General features: G+C 39.7%; 1 long non-coding RNA gene across 1 annotated transcript in view; it reads right to left on the bottom strand.

The window, feature by feature from the left end:
- Nucleotides 1–303: 303 nt before the first annotated feature.
- LOC140683614 (uncharacterized) overlaps nt 304–16,016 on the bottom strand; it is a 48,491-nt gene continuing 32,778 nt past the window's right edge. The window contains exons 2-3 of the long non-coding RNA XR_012054795.1: nt 6,491–6,582; nt 304–576 (exon numbers count right to left, since the gene is read on the bottom strand). This is a non-coding gene — a long non-coding RNA (uncharacterized lncRNA). The remainder of the gene's footprint in view (nt 577–6,490; nt 6,583–16,016) is intronic.

Raw genomic sequence — 16,016 nt, forward strand, 5'->3', positions numbered from 1 at the left:
TTTCAGGTCCCTTCCAAACCAAATCATTCTGTGATGCTTGCCCTACCCTGTAGTACAGTGGCAATAATAGTAGTAGATATGCTGCTGAAATTATTTTTTTTAATCTTAGATGTAATTGGGGAACCTGGGAAGTCTGAAATGTCGTTTGAAGTTCTGTGCTGTAAATGGAATGAACTTTTGTTTTATGTTTTATACAGCACGTTGCACATAATAAACTTTACCCATGAGCAGTACCCTTGAGGAGGGGAGAAAAGAAGGCTGATGAAAGAAACGCTAACTTGTGGCAAAATATTTTTATTTCAGTAGGAAATAGAAGAGGCAAATTTCAGATCTCCAAGTCTAGTCTGTCAAATTCTTATTCCTTTAAGCTGCACCAGGATGTGAGGAGTGCATGGGAATTAACAGCCTGATATAACTTCAGAAATGTTCCTTCTTTGAAGAAGAATCTGGTCTAGATGATCATCCAAGATTCCTTGCAGCCTAAATGGTTCTATGACTTAATTATTTTTATTTCTCCACTTGGAAGCCCTGTAGTGAATTACCATATATGTGGCACTGATGATCTAGAGACTGAGCCTAGAAACAAAACAAAGAATCAGTCAAATTAACTGCAGCATTTAGATGAAAAAAAATCTTTTGTCAAGTTCACTGTTTTCTTTGTACATCTACAACAGAATTGCCATATTTTGATCCCTTTTTCAGCCAAGAGCTCAATGGAAGTCAATGTAACTCCAAGCTGTATTACAAAGGTTTTAACTCAGTTTCCAAGGCTAACTATATATGCAAGTCACAGACTCTTGATTTTGTACTGAGAAACCCAAGATTTACTTTTTTTTCCTCTGTCAGAAGCCAGGACACTAATCCTGGAAAAAGAAAAAAAAGTATTGATCCCATACCTATTAATTTAAAAATATGTGGTTTTGAACTCAAGCTGGCTTTGAGGAAGCTGTAATGAATACGAGTCACGATCCAGCATACTTTACTTCTTTTGACTAATGCCCTTTTCCATAGGAACTGTGAAAGGGAAAAAAATATCTTCTTTTACGGTTATTCTTTCTTATTTATATACACACTCTGGGGCAAATGACTTTCCTGTCACTGGAGGGACATCAAAAAGGAAAGCAGTTGCAAATTTCTCACAGAGCTGAACTTCCTGGAATACTTTACTTGGCTTCCAGAAAATATTATTTTAAAAAGTGGTTTCTTAGTTTCACTTGCTCCTTGAGGCAGGTGGAACTGAGAAATAGCTAAAGGGTGGTTCCATAACTAAGGAATTGTCTAGAGTATTTTATCTTGATTTTTTTAAAGTATTCAGATCTGTCTTTTCAGACTCAGACTCGTTTACTATTAGTTGGACTTCCTGCTGATATTTTTTATATATTTTTTTAATTCCCTGCTTTGAACACCATAAGTGAGACTAATTTTCAAGAATTATTAATGCTCTTTTTTTTTTTTTTTTTTTTTGGTTTTTTTGTATTGGGTATTTTGAGATCAACATTTTTGAGTTCATCAGAAAATCTTAGGTGCCCAAGAGGTCCTAAGAATTTACATGTGTTTGGCTTACTGCTAATTTCTATTCATAATCAGGGGATGGGAGAGGGATTTTTATTTTTTTCTATTTCATCCCTTGAACATTATCATCAGACATGATTCAGCACCAATTTTGTGGCAACTCAAGTGGTGAAAATCTATGCAATATTGGTTATAATAGATCACTACTAAACTGAGATTTTTTACCCCAAAAGGTTTTATACAGTTAATACTAGCTAGAAAATGACAATATTAAACAGTGAAAATTGCTACAGCAGACATAAACATTTATCTCATAGATTGAAACATGATTTCAGGCAAAACCTCCTCTGCTGTTACCAAGCCTTAGTTTTAAAAAATTAAATGTCCTGATTGGAGGTAATGCTCTCCAATGCTGTTTAATAATTTGAAAAAAAGACAGAAGAAGATAATAATAAAGGAATTTTGCAAAATTTTGCCTGGACATATATTTATTTCTGTTTTGGAAGATTATTGCATGGCCTTACGGGAGCAATGAGATGGGCACTTCTGGAGTCCCATGCACCCTTTGGAACAGATCACATTTTCCATAAAGTATTAAAACCTTACTTCCTGATAAGTTGTGATGGGGCTTCTGTAGCTTCTCAGAAGATAAAATCCAACTCTTTTGTAAGTTTGGACTTTCGTATTTGGATCATATAATAAAGTTTTTGTGCAGCTCCCTGCAAAGCTTGGGTTGTCAAACTCTCGCTTCAATAGAATTTGAATATAATACCTTATACTGTCTTTTTTACATCAATAATTTTAGCCTTGCCCTAGACGACGATTGGTATTAGAAAATACTACGGGTTTACGGGCCACGTATATATATATATATATATATATATATATATAAAAATATATATAAATATATACATATATATATATATATATATATAAAATATTTATACAAACATATATTTGTATATATTTACACTGCACTAGAGTGCTGGTTCCATGCCCATGCAGTTGAAGGAAGTCCTTTCTTGGCTTTTGAAATTTGAAGCTCTGTGCCTAACAGTATTTTTTCCAAAGGCATTCCTACTGCTGGGGAGTTTAACTCTACTTACAGTCTGTCTTTCTGTATGGCAAAGAGTATTTTCTCCAACAGATCCTAAATGCACTGTGAGTGTTGACTAAAATTTATTGCATGAATCCAGTATAGTTCTCTTTCCTTAGTGAAAGACCTTCAGAGAGAGGTTTTTAAAAGCATCTGTGAAGAAGTCAGAGTTTGTACAGGGGGTTTAGAATTAAGGTATGGTAATTTTGACACTAATTGTTCTTGGTCAATAATTTTTTCCCTGTGAGGGTGGTGAGGCCCTGGCATAGGTGCTCAGAGAAGCTGTGGCTGCCCCACCCCTGGAATTATCCAAGACCAGGGTGGATAAGACTTGGGAGGTGTGGAAGGTGTCCCTGCTCATGGCAGGGGATTGGAATGAGATTGTCTTTAAAGCATCCCTTCCAATCAAACTGTTCTATTGATTCTGTGTAGTTGAACTTCTGGGTACATGACTTAGTTTCGTTGAGTGCTGTCATGCCACTCCAAGCTATTAAAAAATCCCACGTGGTTTCCTGCACCTTCACTGCTCTGCTGTAGTGTTGCCACAACACTAACTCTGTACACAAAACACACTACATTAGTGCACTTGCATTTGTATTCAGGACAAACTACTAGTTGTAACCTAATTTCCTTATAGATGTTACAGACCTCTAGTTTAACTACAGCAGTGTCCTGCCCTTGCTTTCACCTTACAAAAGAAACACTCTCTAATTTCATAAAAACCCACATGTTTATTTTAGATTGGCAGACAAATTTTACTGGAGGCTGTTGCAAAGGGGGCAAGGAGGGTTTCTTTCCAAGGGTAACAAGCTGCCAGACAGCAGAAATTCAGTTTTGGTCCCTAAGATGCTGGAGCAATTGAGCCAGGCTCGAATCTCTCTCTAAGGCATTGCTGCAACAATGTGAATATGAGAAGCCACAAAGGTGACCTAGAGCTGTCTTCTTCCTCCCATCTCTGGGGTGCAAAATTTTCTGCCGCTGCCTCTAGATGTGGTTTCTGCCAACTCTCTCTCCATTTTCATCTTTGCCTACAGAAGTCTCCGTGGAGGCTGGTAGAAAGGGATGGCTGGGCACTGAGAACTTGTGTATTTACTACTTTATCCTCTACCAGTCTGCAGGGGGAAAAAGTTGCTGTGAAAGGTGAATAGATGGAGCAGGAAAGTGTCTGACTTTGGAAGGGAACATTTAGTACAGAGATATTCAGACTTTATAAAATTTCAGCTACAGCTCTCTTCTCCTCCCCATACACAGACAAAATCCATCCAGCATCTCAACCAACCTTTCAGAACCTTTTTCTGGCTTGAGGCTAATTGCAGCTCTGCATTCTGGGAAATACAGAGGGTGTCCCAGCCATTGAAAATAAATCTTAATTTGGACTCACTTTCCATCCTTATTAAACTGTTGGTAATTTGGTACATGAGAGGGCTGCTCCTGTGAGCAAGAGACACGGCCCCCTCTCCATCCTCTTATACTACAAAGCTTGCATTTTTCATAGTGGATTAGCAAGTCTAGACATCTTATAAAATGTCAATGAACGTATGGATCTTCAGTGTGTATTTCTCAGGAGAGCTCTGCTTGTTTGCAATGCCGCTCTCCCAGCCCGATCAATACAGCCACAACAGCCTTCTGCATTTTCTGTCAGAAAACAGAACCCCACTCACTGGATTTTTTATTTTTTCTTCTTCTTTCCAAGGCAATTAATAAAATAGTGGAGGTAACGAAAACAGAGGGTGGGCGGGGAGTTGGATCATATGCTGAGTACTCAGGGAAGTTGTGAATAAAGTGTTTTATTTTAATTATTATTACTAACCACAGAGGCACAATAAGAATTATCAGGAGAAAAATCATACCTCAGGGGCGAGACAAGGACTGTGGAAGAGAAGGGAAAGGAGGAGCAGCTGAGTGAAAGAACCCCCACGGGATGTGATTATCTCCTGATAACAACATCCCCAGACTTATTGCTATTATGAAATTTCATTTCTCCACTTTTTTAATATACACAGATACATATATAAATTATTTAGGTGAAGTATTTCAATTCCCTGCAAACCACGAGTTTGCATTAAAATGCTTCAACTGTGAGATTCTAAGGTATATTAATTTCCACTCTTTGAGGATGTTGAGCAGTCCATCAGAATAAACTCTTCATCCTCGGCTGTTTTATGATATTATTACAATGTATTTTAGTTGGGGAATGGTGGGTGGAACAAGTTTTCAGAGAAATAGTCTTGTTTGGGTTCCATTTGGTTGCTGGAGGGGGAAAACGCCACATAAAACGACTCTGGCTGTTCAATAAGGCATCCTGATTTCTTCTTATTATTATTTTTTCCCCACCACTGTTCTATTTCTTGTCCCCTTTTGAGAAATCCCAAGTCGCCTCCCCACCTACTCTAATAACAGAAAGGGGATATTGCAGTCACAAGACACAGGGACCTCGAGGACTGCATTCAGCTGTGTGTTTTGTATGTTGAGTTTTCTAGCAATTATATATAAAAATGAGGACAGGTTTATGTTGTTACTGAAATCAATTTTACAATTTCACTTGTGACTGAAAACTTTTTAGTGCTGAAAGATACTTTAAAAATCCACCTCATTTTTTTGTTAGACTGGCCCAGATTGTGTTTGTTCTATTTTCCTTTTAATTTTTCCAGAAGCTTTTATTTCAATTCAAGACTCTGACTGCAGCTCACAGATTTCATTTTTGGCTAAAGTTCATAGAATCAACAAATGGTTTGGGTTGGAAGGGAACCTAAAGATCATCTCATTCCAGCCCCCTGCCATGGGAAAGGACATCTTCCACTACAACAGATTTCTCAGGAATCACAGCAAATCAGAGGGATCACTTTGCTTATTGGGTGAGCTTTAAAACCCTTTGGATGTAGTGAAAAACTCTGTAGCAACTTCAATATGAAGGTTGGGTCAATCACATAAGAAGGTGGAGAATATTTTCCTTCTCTACTCATTAAGTTCACAAATTCCTTTAATAATTCCTTCATTTGGTTGTTTTGGTTTTTTGCAATCCCAAAAATTCAACATCATAGAACACTCAAGATGCTGCACAAGATTAAGTGACCTAAATATTTTTCCATAAAGTTTGACATTCTTTTTCTCTTTTCTTGTCTATATGTTCTTTGAGCTATTACCCTTTTCTAAATTATTCCCTATGGAATTATTTGGGAAACATACAGAAATATTTGGGGGAAAGTATCATACTAAGCCAACACAGAGCTTAAGGAAATTTTAAGCCAGCATAAAAAGACATTTAATACTCAGATCTGTGGTTATGGTTTGATATCATCTCCTTTCTGTTCCATATCAGAATGAGTGAGAGCCTGGGACAGTAATATTCGGTTCCAGTTTGTTTTTTATCTTAAGGGGCTTCGACAATTATGTTTTGTTATGAAATGATTTGCAGAAGGGAAAATTCAGACCAGGAAAGAGAAATTCTACACTCTTATGAAAAGAATACTGATTCTTGCTTTAGTTTCTGCATTTGTAGTAATTTCACTGCTCGATTTGTGTGTTGTTTTGATGCTTTTTATCTCTGCTGACATCTCTGGAGCAACGCCTGATACACATTTGTTCAAGCAAAATCCCAATCAGCCCGGCAGAATTCATCTAATTGTTCCCCTCACTAATGTATCACACAGGCATAAAAAGTGAACTGAAGACAATGTTTCCTAGGCTTTTTTTAATCTACTTAAATAATTTTCTGAGAAAAGAACCTGACACTACTCCACTTCCAGTTAAATGAACACTTTCTTTCAGCTGTATAGATCAGAATACAGTCGCAACCTGTGGACTAACTGATCTTAGTTGCTCTGCCATCACTAAGAAAATCTTACACCACTAAAAAGTAAAGATAATACTAAAGATTCTCACCTTGCATAACCTTCTTTAGAACAGTTGAAACCAAAGGAATTATATTTTTTCCGTCCCTGCTGATGCTCTTGCTCAGGATCAGCATCACAAGCCTGATGGGGTATATACAGACAAAACAAAAAGAAATAAAAGTTAAAAATAAATAAACACATGAATGCATACACATATATGTATATATATACACATTTATAAGTGTATGCTCAGGAATAAAGTTGTAGAAGATTCAAGATTTCAGGAAATGCCATAATTTTGGATATGAAGGGAGAAGGCCAGGCTTCTGAAACCCAGTGTGGGTGGATGGTCTCAGAACAGTCACACCTCTGCCTGTGAGCCTCAGAGAGTTTTGCAGCAGAAGGGTGATACAATGGATGCTTTGCTGTTTCCAAGCCCTAAGTGATCTGCTCTGATTTGTTCCACCTAGTGCTGAATCACTGAGGGTTAAAAGGCAGCTATAAAGGTTTAGAAAGAGAAAAAGTTGGAAACCTTAAGGGTTCTATTCAAATTTAGTTGCAACAGATTTAGGAACATGATGTTGTTTTCAGAGAAGATCTAGCAGAGACACCAAATAGGTACATAGTCAACTATCACAGAATCACAGAATCATTCTGATTGGAAAGACCTCTGAGATCATTGAGTCCAAAGCTTAAAAGTTGGAGTAAAGTTGTATTAAAGTGCTATTATTTAAAGTATTTGATGGATATGCAAACACTGTGCTTTGTTAGAGCACAGAAACACTCAGTCCAAACACCACTGAAAGACTTGATATAATTTTGCCTCTATAAAAATGTTTCAAATGAATTTGAAGCTGGACAGGGGAATGTTGTGACCATAAACTGCTTTCCTTAAGAGAGCATAGCTAATTTTCAGGAGAAGAGGGATGCACTTCACAGAGTTCAAAGGAATGCCACAAAACTGATCCTTGGGTTGAAAAACAAGCTCTGCGATATCAGGCTTAAGGAGCTCAACTCAGATTATCAAAGAGGGAATGGAGAGGTGAGTTGATCACTGTGTAAGGTACTTAGAAATGTTTGATAGCAGGGAGCTTGTCATCCCTGCTAACAAGGGTGTAACAACATCCAGTGTCTAGAAGATGAAGTTAACATAAATAGAATTTATTTAAATAAGATGGAATTCCCTGGCACTGAGATCATGTGGCTCACTGGCACCTGACCAGTGCAGGTGCACTTGGCTTTTGGCTTTTTTTGAAGTGTAATTTGACCTCTGTTTACCCATACTTTTTGATTTAGGTGTTGCAATAATTATTTGGTCTGTATCTGCAGCAGCAGCAGGAGGAATCCAAATGCCTCACTTGAAGTACCTGGAAGAAATCCATGGTGATAGGTCTTTTGCATGTTCAGGAAAAGCACAGTCTATATTTAGGCAATACTTACAATTCCAATCATGTTTCTCAATTTTAGCCTGATATGTGTTGTGACAGAATTTTTTTGGGGGCAATATATTGGCCATTGATGATTTACTTTCCTCTGAAATGTAAGAGGTTGTTTGCAACTGGAAATGAGATATAAAAGAAAAAAATATTTTGATCCCTGTTCTCTACATACTTGCCATCAACACTGAACTGGGTGTTTTGAGTGAGATTTCTTCAGTTCTTATCAGTTCTTCAAGTCTATTGGGTTTTTAGCACTTAAATTCTTCTCCCAACACATTTTGTCTTCTGCTTGTCTGTGTTGAATTTCATCTGCCATTGTGTTGCCCAATTACCTACAGTAGTTTAGTTGGGTCCACCTGGAGTTCCCACCAATCCTCTCGGGCCCGGATAACCTAAATAATTTTATGTCTGTGTCATAATAGCCATAAAATAATTCTGTGTCAAAACAATTTTGTAAATTGGTGTTTCAACATTTGTCCTGAGTGCAGCTGAACAAAACCCTTTGTGTATAGCTCCAGTCTTTGCGCCTCAAGGACTCCCCTATTATACACCTGTTCTTGACAGATTGAGGCCTAAAACAGGAGAGCTTAGTCACATATTAACCAGCAGGAAGAAAGTCTCTCCTTTTTATTAATGCCTGCCTATGAGTTCAGTGTTTGGAATGCAGTCCTACCTATAAATCAACATCAGAGACTACAACCCAGTGTGTTCAAGAGCTTTGTTTAAACATCAAAAGAAGAACACAGACAAGCGCTATGGTAGAAATATAACTAATCACTTGCAAATACATCTTTCCTGACAGTAGGAGCTTAACCTTTTTGTTTAATGTTACTACAGGAAAATGCACTTATTTACAGTCTATCTATTTTCTTTAAAGCAATAGACAGGATTGCTATGAAAAATGATTGTATTTATTACTGCAATAACACAAAGAGGATTTTAGAAGTGTTCAGGAGCAGGAGATTTATGGAATCTTGGGAATTTCAAGGCTTCACAATGATTAACAAGAACAGGAATTTCTGAGATTGCTGAGCATGTTTGGCCAGCCCATCTCTTGATAAAACAGCAGCTTAGTAAAAATAAGAAATATATGTAGGGCTTTTTCTCATTTGTTGACTGGTAATGAACACAACATGATTGCATGTGGCACATTGATTAGATCAAATTAACTTCACACTCTTCTCCTGGCTTTCTTAGCTCGTAGGGGACTCCACTAGGATTTAGCCATAGTGTGCAGAAAATCCTAGAATCTATAGACCATTCCCTTTAATTTGAATGCTGTAGATTATGGATAAAAGATTGGTCACTTCTAGGATTTAAGACTTCAAAGGAAAAGAAAATAAAGAGAGACACAGAGGGGAAAAATACAAACAAAGAGCTCCTGTGAGAAAGAAGGGGAAATGCAGGCTCCTACAAGATGTGGGGCTGGGTTCGACAGAGCTCCTGAATCTGATTTTCCACTTACTCACACAAACTCCATTGAACTCAATGGCATTACTCCTCTTTTACACATTTGGAAGAGAAAGCAGAATCAACCCCATTTTTCTACTGTAGCATAGTTCATTGCCAGCAAACACAAAAAAAAAGATCACAACATTCCAGATTTGCTTTCATGTTTTGGGCTTGATGGTGTTTCAGTCAATACAAGTTTGTCATTGATCAGCAGCACACGCTTTGTCAGCGGGATCAGGACCTCTGTATTCCTTGTAATCTGTTGTGTAGATAACAAAAAACTGCTCTTCCCAAAGGTGTGGCTTCTAATGCAAAAATAAATTAAAAAAAAAAGGTAGCACATTGGGTACAGGGCCTTCCTTTAGATGATAAAAGTTTTCTTAACTCTGTCCAGATACAAACCTTCCAGTGGGGTTGGTCAGCTCCAGAGTACTCAGCCCCAGGTGGAAAACTCTGGCTTGCATTGCACTGCCCATTTTGGAATCCAAGGTCTCACCATCTGCTGTGGTTTAACCCCTATAGGAAGCTGCTTACTTACCTCCCCCTGGTTCAAAGAGGGCAAGAATCAGAGAGGTAAAAATAAAGCATCTTTCTGGGCAAAATAAAGACAGTTTTATAGGTAAAGTAAAATCTGTGGGGAAAAGCAAAGCAAAATAAAGAATTCATTCCCCACTTTCTATGGGCAGAGAGGTGTTCAGCCATTGTGTTCAGATGTTCATTCTCCACTTTCTATGAGCAAAGAGGTGTCCAGGGAAACAAGACTCATGTCTTGTGTCATACATGTAATTTCTGCTTGGGAAGACAAATGCCATAAAGCTGAACATTCCCCATCCTTCCTTCCTCTTCCCAGCAGCTTTTATTGCCAACCATGACACCATCTGTTCTGGAATAGCCCTTTGGCCCATTGGAGTAATCTCTGCCCCCTTCCAACTTCTTCTGCACCCCCAGCCTCCTTTCTGGTGATGGACAGAGGAACAGAAAGACCCTGACCCTCTGTAAGCCCTGTTTAGCAACAGCAAAAATCACCACTATTGCCAGGCTTATCAACACGATTGACAGCACAAAACCCAAACACAGACCCAGCTACTGTGAAGAACTTTACCCCAGCCAATACCAGCATGATCTATCCCTTGTGCAGACACACAGCCAACAGCCCTGTGGTGATGCACCACAGGTGTCATGGAACATGATGGAGCTGCCTCCACTCTCCACATGCATTTATTCCTTTCCTCCATCTCACTTTTGGCCTCAGTAGATATTTTTCTCCTATCCCCCAGGAGCTTTGTTTCACTCAGTTGGTCCTCTCACTTCAACCCCACTATGAGTCAAGAGCAATGGCTCCTTTTTAGAGGCTTTTTCACCATCTGAAGAGGAAATGGAGCCAAAATGCTGATGGCAGAAACCTCAACTTCACCTTGAAGTCACAGCAAGAACTTCAGAGTGCTCTAATACTAAATTAGGCAACAGCTATGTTCCAAAATTTGAATTAGTTTATGTTTTTCACTCTCTAAGCCTTTCTTTTTCAGGTTTTGTTCTTTCTACTCTTTTCTACATTTTCTCTCCATTCTTAATACCATCAGGTAGCAGAGGTCTCTTCTTCCAGTCACTAGTTCCTGACTCTTCATAGCCTTCCACCTCTGCTCCACTGTGCATCTCAAAAATGAACTGAAAAGCAAAATTATGACCTTCTGTGGGCTTTTATTTTTTCAGTTTGAGTTTTTTCTAGTATTTTGGCCTAGTAGCTGTTTATTCCCTATTCCTGTAGACCACTTCAGGCTTCAATTTAAATGAAAGCTGCCCTGACAAATATGACTGCCATGAATTGCCCCTGTCCTAATGTAAGCTACAGTGCTTTCATTTCCTGGAGTGCTAATGGTAAAAACACAGCACTAGTGAGCATCACAGGCTGTACAATGCATTATAAATAAAGGTACATGCACTACAGTATTCAAGATAAAAGGTATTAAGCTTACTGTAGGGGTACTGTAAAATTTAGTGCTCAGTAGAATATGCTAGTAGTCCCTAAAACAGCAGTCAGATACTCACCAGGCACAAAGACAAAGCAAATTCAAGAAAGAAACTGTCAATAGCACAAGCTCTAGAAACCTTCAAAGGGTTCAGGTCTGACCTATTTGCTCTTATCCAGTTACTTTTTTTTTTCTTTTTTTTTTTCTTTTTTTTTTTTTTTGGGTGAGCTGCTCCATTGAAATCACAGTGTGGAAAAAAATAGTATAATGCAACGTGGAAAAAGTCAGCACCTGCAATCTCTGCAAAAGAGCTCTTGCCAAAACCATGCTGCTTGAGACCCCATCAGGTTCAATAATGCTCAAATAAACATACACCCTCCTTGGGCTGTAACCCCTCCTGCAGGTTTTGCTCTGGGCTGATACAGTACCTGACCCTCCAAGATCCTGGGGAGCCCAGTTTCCCAAGCTGAAACAGAAAATCAGTCTTGTCTGTGGCTTCATTTTATTGACTGCAAATTTCATGATGTTCATCAAGGTGACAGCAGCAAACATGAGCCGGGTGTGCCCAGGTGGGCAGGAAGGCCAATGACACCTGGGCTGTACCAGCCATGGTGTGGCAGCAGGACAGGGCAGTGACTGTCCCCTGTGCTGGGCACTGCTGGGATCACCTCGGGGGCTGTGTCCAGTTCTGGTCCCTCAGTTCAGGAGGGACATTGAGGGGCTGGAGCGTGTCCAGGGAAGGGAACGGAGCTGGGGAAGGGGCTGGAGCACAGGTCTGAGGAGGAGCAGCTGAGGGAGCTGGGGGGGCCCAGCCTGGAGAAAAGGAGGCTCAGGGGGAACCTTCTGACTCTCCACAACTCCCTGACAGGAGGGTGAATTCAGGTGGGAATTGATCTCTTCTTCCATGTACCAAGTGACAGGACAAGAGGAAATGGCCTCAAGTGGCATGAGGAGAAGTTTAGATTGGATAATCTCACTACATGTGTGGGTTTTTAGAGCAGAAAACAAAGTCCAGATGCAGAGAACTTTTCTTCCAACAAACATACTTTGTCTCTGATGTTCTCTGATGTTCTCTGTTCAGGTGCATTGCACTAGCTATGTGAGCAAAGCACTTGCTTTTGAATTCCCATCCATGTAGCCTCATAGAATTTGGTTTTGCCAAAATATCAAGAGTTACTGATCACTGTCTGTACCCTCATATGTCATTATTTAACTCTAAATTTCCTTGAAGTTACTGGAAATCTTCTATTTGCTTCGCAGTACTCTGCACCCCTCCTGTCATGCCATTAAATCTTCAGGCCCATTCAGATGTATTATTCATACACTCATTGCTTCCAAATACAGAATATCAAATATAACTCAGCTGGGCCTCCATCCGGCAAAAGAATATACCTATGTTATTCTCAGCATCTAAGCAGAGAGAAAAAGCTGGAGAGAGTCCTTAGCCTTAAAGTGTGCATACCTGCTTGTAGGATCATGGCTCCTGTCAGTAAGGGCTGAAATAGCAAAGTATCTTGGTCTAATTTATCACTTCTTTATTATTCCCTTTAAAAATGTAAGCTGATTTTAAAATAAAAAAAACCTTCTGAAGTGGAAATTTCAAACATTTAACTTGAAAAAGAAAAGTCTATGCCAAGTCATTTAATGTTTCGTCTTTTCTAAAGCTCTATTTCAATGAAACTATTAAAAAAATGTGATTGAATTTGGGTGTATTTTTGTTCCTTCCAGAAATATGCAGAATTTAATAGTCCTCTGAACTGCTCAGCTACAAACTTGCACAAAGTCCAGGGGTTTACAATACAAAAATAACTATAAAATAAGGAGAAAAAAATAGACTCAGTGAGCCCACCCATCCTTGTACAGTGGGGTCCAGTGCTACTTGAGAGCCCTCAGAACAACCAGGTCACCTAGAAGAATGACCAAGTGTGAAATGGGGTTACAGATACCCATTCTCTTCTGGAGCAGCAGGTCAGCAGTTGGCATTTCAGGTGCCATAATCAGGTTTAATAACACCCTGGAGCTGCGTCCAGCATATCTGCATGACCATCACTGTATTGGTTAACTAGCTCACAACACTCAGCTTGCAGAGCAGGAAGTGGTCATGAGGTCATAGAATGGAATCATTTAGGTTGGAAAAGATCTTCAGGATCATTAAGTCCCCATAGATGGGGACATTAGGTCACGTTGAAAAGTGAAGGTTTCCATTAACTTGTACTCTCTGGCTGCTTGACCACCACTGTCTCCAGCCCATTCTCCAGATCCCACCGGCTTTTGCCTAAACAAAAACAGTGCCAGGGAAGTCACAGAGTGGAAGAAGTAGTTGAAAACTGAGGTGTAATTCTATAGGACCAAATAAATACAGAGCACCCCCAAAGTAGGAGATGTGAGAGATCTGAGCACAAAGTAATCCTCAAAGATGGGGAGAAAGGATGGAACTCCAGATCTCTGAAAGCTTTCAACTGTAAAGCAAAAAAGAAATATACATATACACATACATACACTGTGCCTCGATTTTAATGATTAAGGGGAACTCTTTTATTTATGTCCTTGGATTTTTCCAATAACCAGTTCAGGAGTTGTGAGCTAAAAATTCTTTCCAATGGCCTGTGTGCAGTGAGCCAAACTCCAGCTGAAAGCTCTGTGCTTAGACACTGATCAGATTAAGGACCTGTAACGCTCAAGCTGGAGCCCTTCAAGTGCAGACAGCATATTCAGAGGCAGGGGCCACTTGAACAATATGTGCCTGTGCATAAATCCACCTTCCACTTCTGCCTGGCCATGGGGCAATTGCCCATCCATTGAGAACAGGGCATTCCCTGCCACTCCAATTACCTCCTTCCCCTGCAGCCACTGGAGCTCTTGTGGATGCTTGAAAGGAGGCACTGGTTTTATGTGAATCAGAGCTGATGGTGCAGAGGCCTTTGGGAAATAATCAATTACTGTGTTAGAGCAGTGCCTGGTGCTGATGTAGATCTCTGCTGACAAAAGCCCTGCCCTCACAAGGCGCTCGGCGCTGGGTCCTCACTTTGCCTTTCACACCTTTCAGGACAGGGCATCCTGATGCAAACAGACCCAGCAGAGGCTTTAGCTGATCTGGCCTTCAGTGTAAATTCCTTGATTTACTCTGGCAATAACAGGATTTGGCATCAGGACCTTAACTTGATTTTTTTGGAAATCGTCTGGGCCCAACATACTTTGATAGACTCTGTTAAAAGGAAAGCTATGCAATTGCTCATAAGCAACTAATAGACTTCTTATGCAGATTTAGCCATTATTATAGTTTTGTTTGTTTTGTTTTAATTGCTGATGATTCTCTTATTTGTGCTTCTGTAGCCAAACTCACTGATTGGAATATAAGGGCACTCTTGTGGGGCTTTTGAAGCAAAATCTGCAGTGGAGCAACAGCAATTCAGCCCTAAGTCCTTCCCCATTAGTGATACTAAGCACTGTAGCTAATCCTTAGCAGCACTAAAGGACGCTGGAGCTTGCAGACTGTCATATCCTCTCACCGTGTTCTCCAAGAAAAGGCGTGGGGGATAACAGCACAGCGCATCTCCTCCTAGTGGCAACGCAAGGGACATCACAAATTCACGGGATTCTACCACTGTGACAGGATGTCATTTCAATTGCCTTATTAACCATATGAAAAAATATATCACAACAGTGAGAAAACTTCTCAGTTATCTATATCTTACCCCTAAGGCTATTGTCATGAGCCAGTGGCATACTAGGGGAAGAGTACTAATTCAGTTGTCAGCTGCCTTGCCTATTAAACAGGAGGAAAAAAAATACCAGCAACAAAATTGAAACAAGTAATAAGGGTAAGAGAAAGGTCTGGATACCCTTGTCCACTTGATTTCTTGAATTAAACAAATACAATTACTTCTCCTGTTTGCCCTGTCACACAGCATTGTACTCGGAGTATCATGCTGCCTTCTAATTGAGTATTTTCTCTGCTTAAAATGGTACATGGATTGCACTTTAAAAACGTAAGTGCTGGAATATTATACTCCAAGTTCATGACCTGCATTGTAAACCATAAGAGGATGAACAATGATAAGCTGAACTAAAACATGTTCAGGGGCTGGAAAGAGCAGGCTCACTGCTAAGGCTTAAGGAAATCTGTTGGTTTCTCTGTAGATTACCTGGGTTGTTTGATTAGTCATAGACAAACTCTTCATGGCAGGAGGTGAACAGTCTCCAGGTGCTTGTTCTACAGAGATCAGAGAGTTTTCTAAGAAAAAGGCAATGAGATGATCTCTTTGTCCCTGTTCTTTGTAGAGACACTGCAGACAGGGCTCAGCTTCCTTATTTTGGTGTCACTTGGGAAGACATTGCAGCTCCCAAGGAAACACATCTGCAAACCCAGTGCCAGACCAGACCACTCTGGGCACATAGCACAAGATGCCTCAAATGTCCCTACATGACCATATTTAACCAACAGGAACCTACCATAAAACTCAAATGTATAAACAAATTTGTTAACATTAGCGACTGGTAGTGTTTCACTCCAGTTTTGGAGCACCATGCTGGTGTTAGTAGTGGTTCTGGAGGAGGTGTAAATCTCAAAAGTGTTCTTTTCAGAAGATATATTTTCTTTTCCATCACAATTTTGATGGCTTATGTGGTTAGAGACATTTGGGGAAGGTTCATTTTAAGAGTAAGCCATCCAGTGTGCAATGCATCTGCCAAGCCAAGAGCAACTATGGATATCAGA

Source organism: Taeniopygia guttata, chromosome 3 (genome assembly GCF_048771995.1).
Source record: "Taeniopygia guttata chromosome 3, bTaeGut7.mat, whole genome shotgun sequence".
Lineage (NCBI taxonomy): Eukaryota > Metazoa > Chordata > Aves > Passeriformes > Estrildidae > Taeniopygia > Taeniopygia guttata.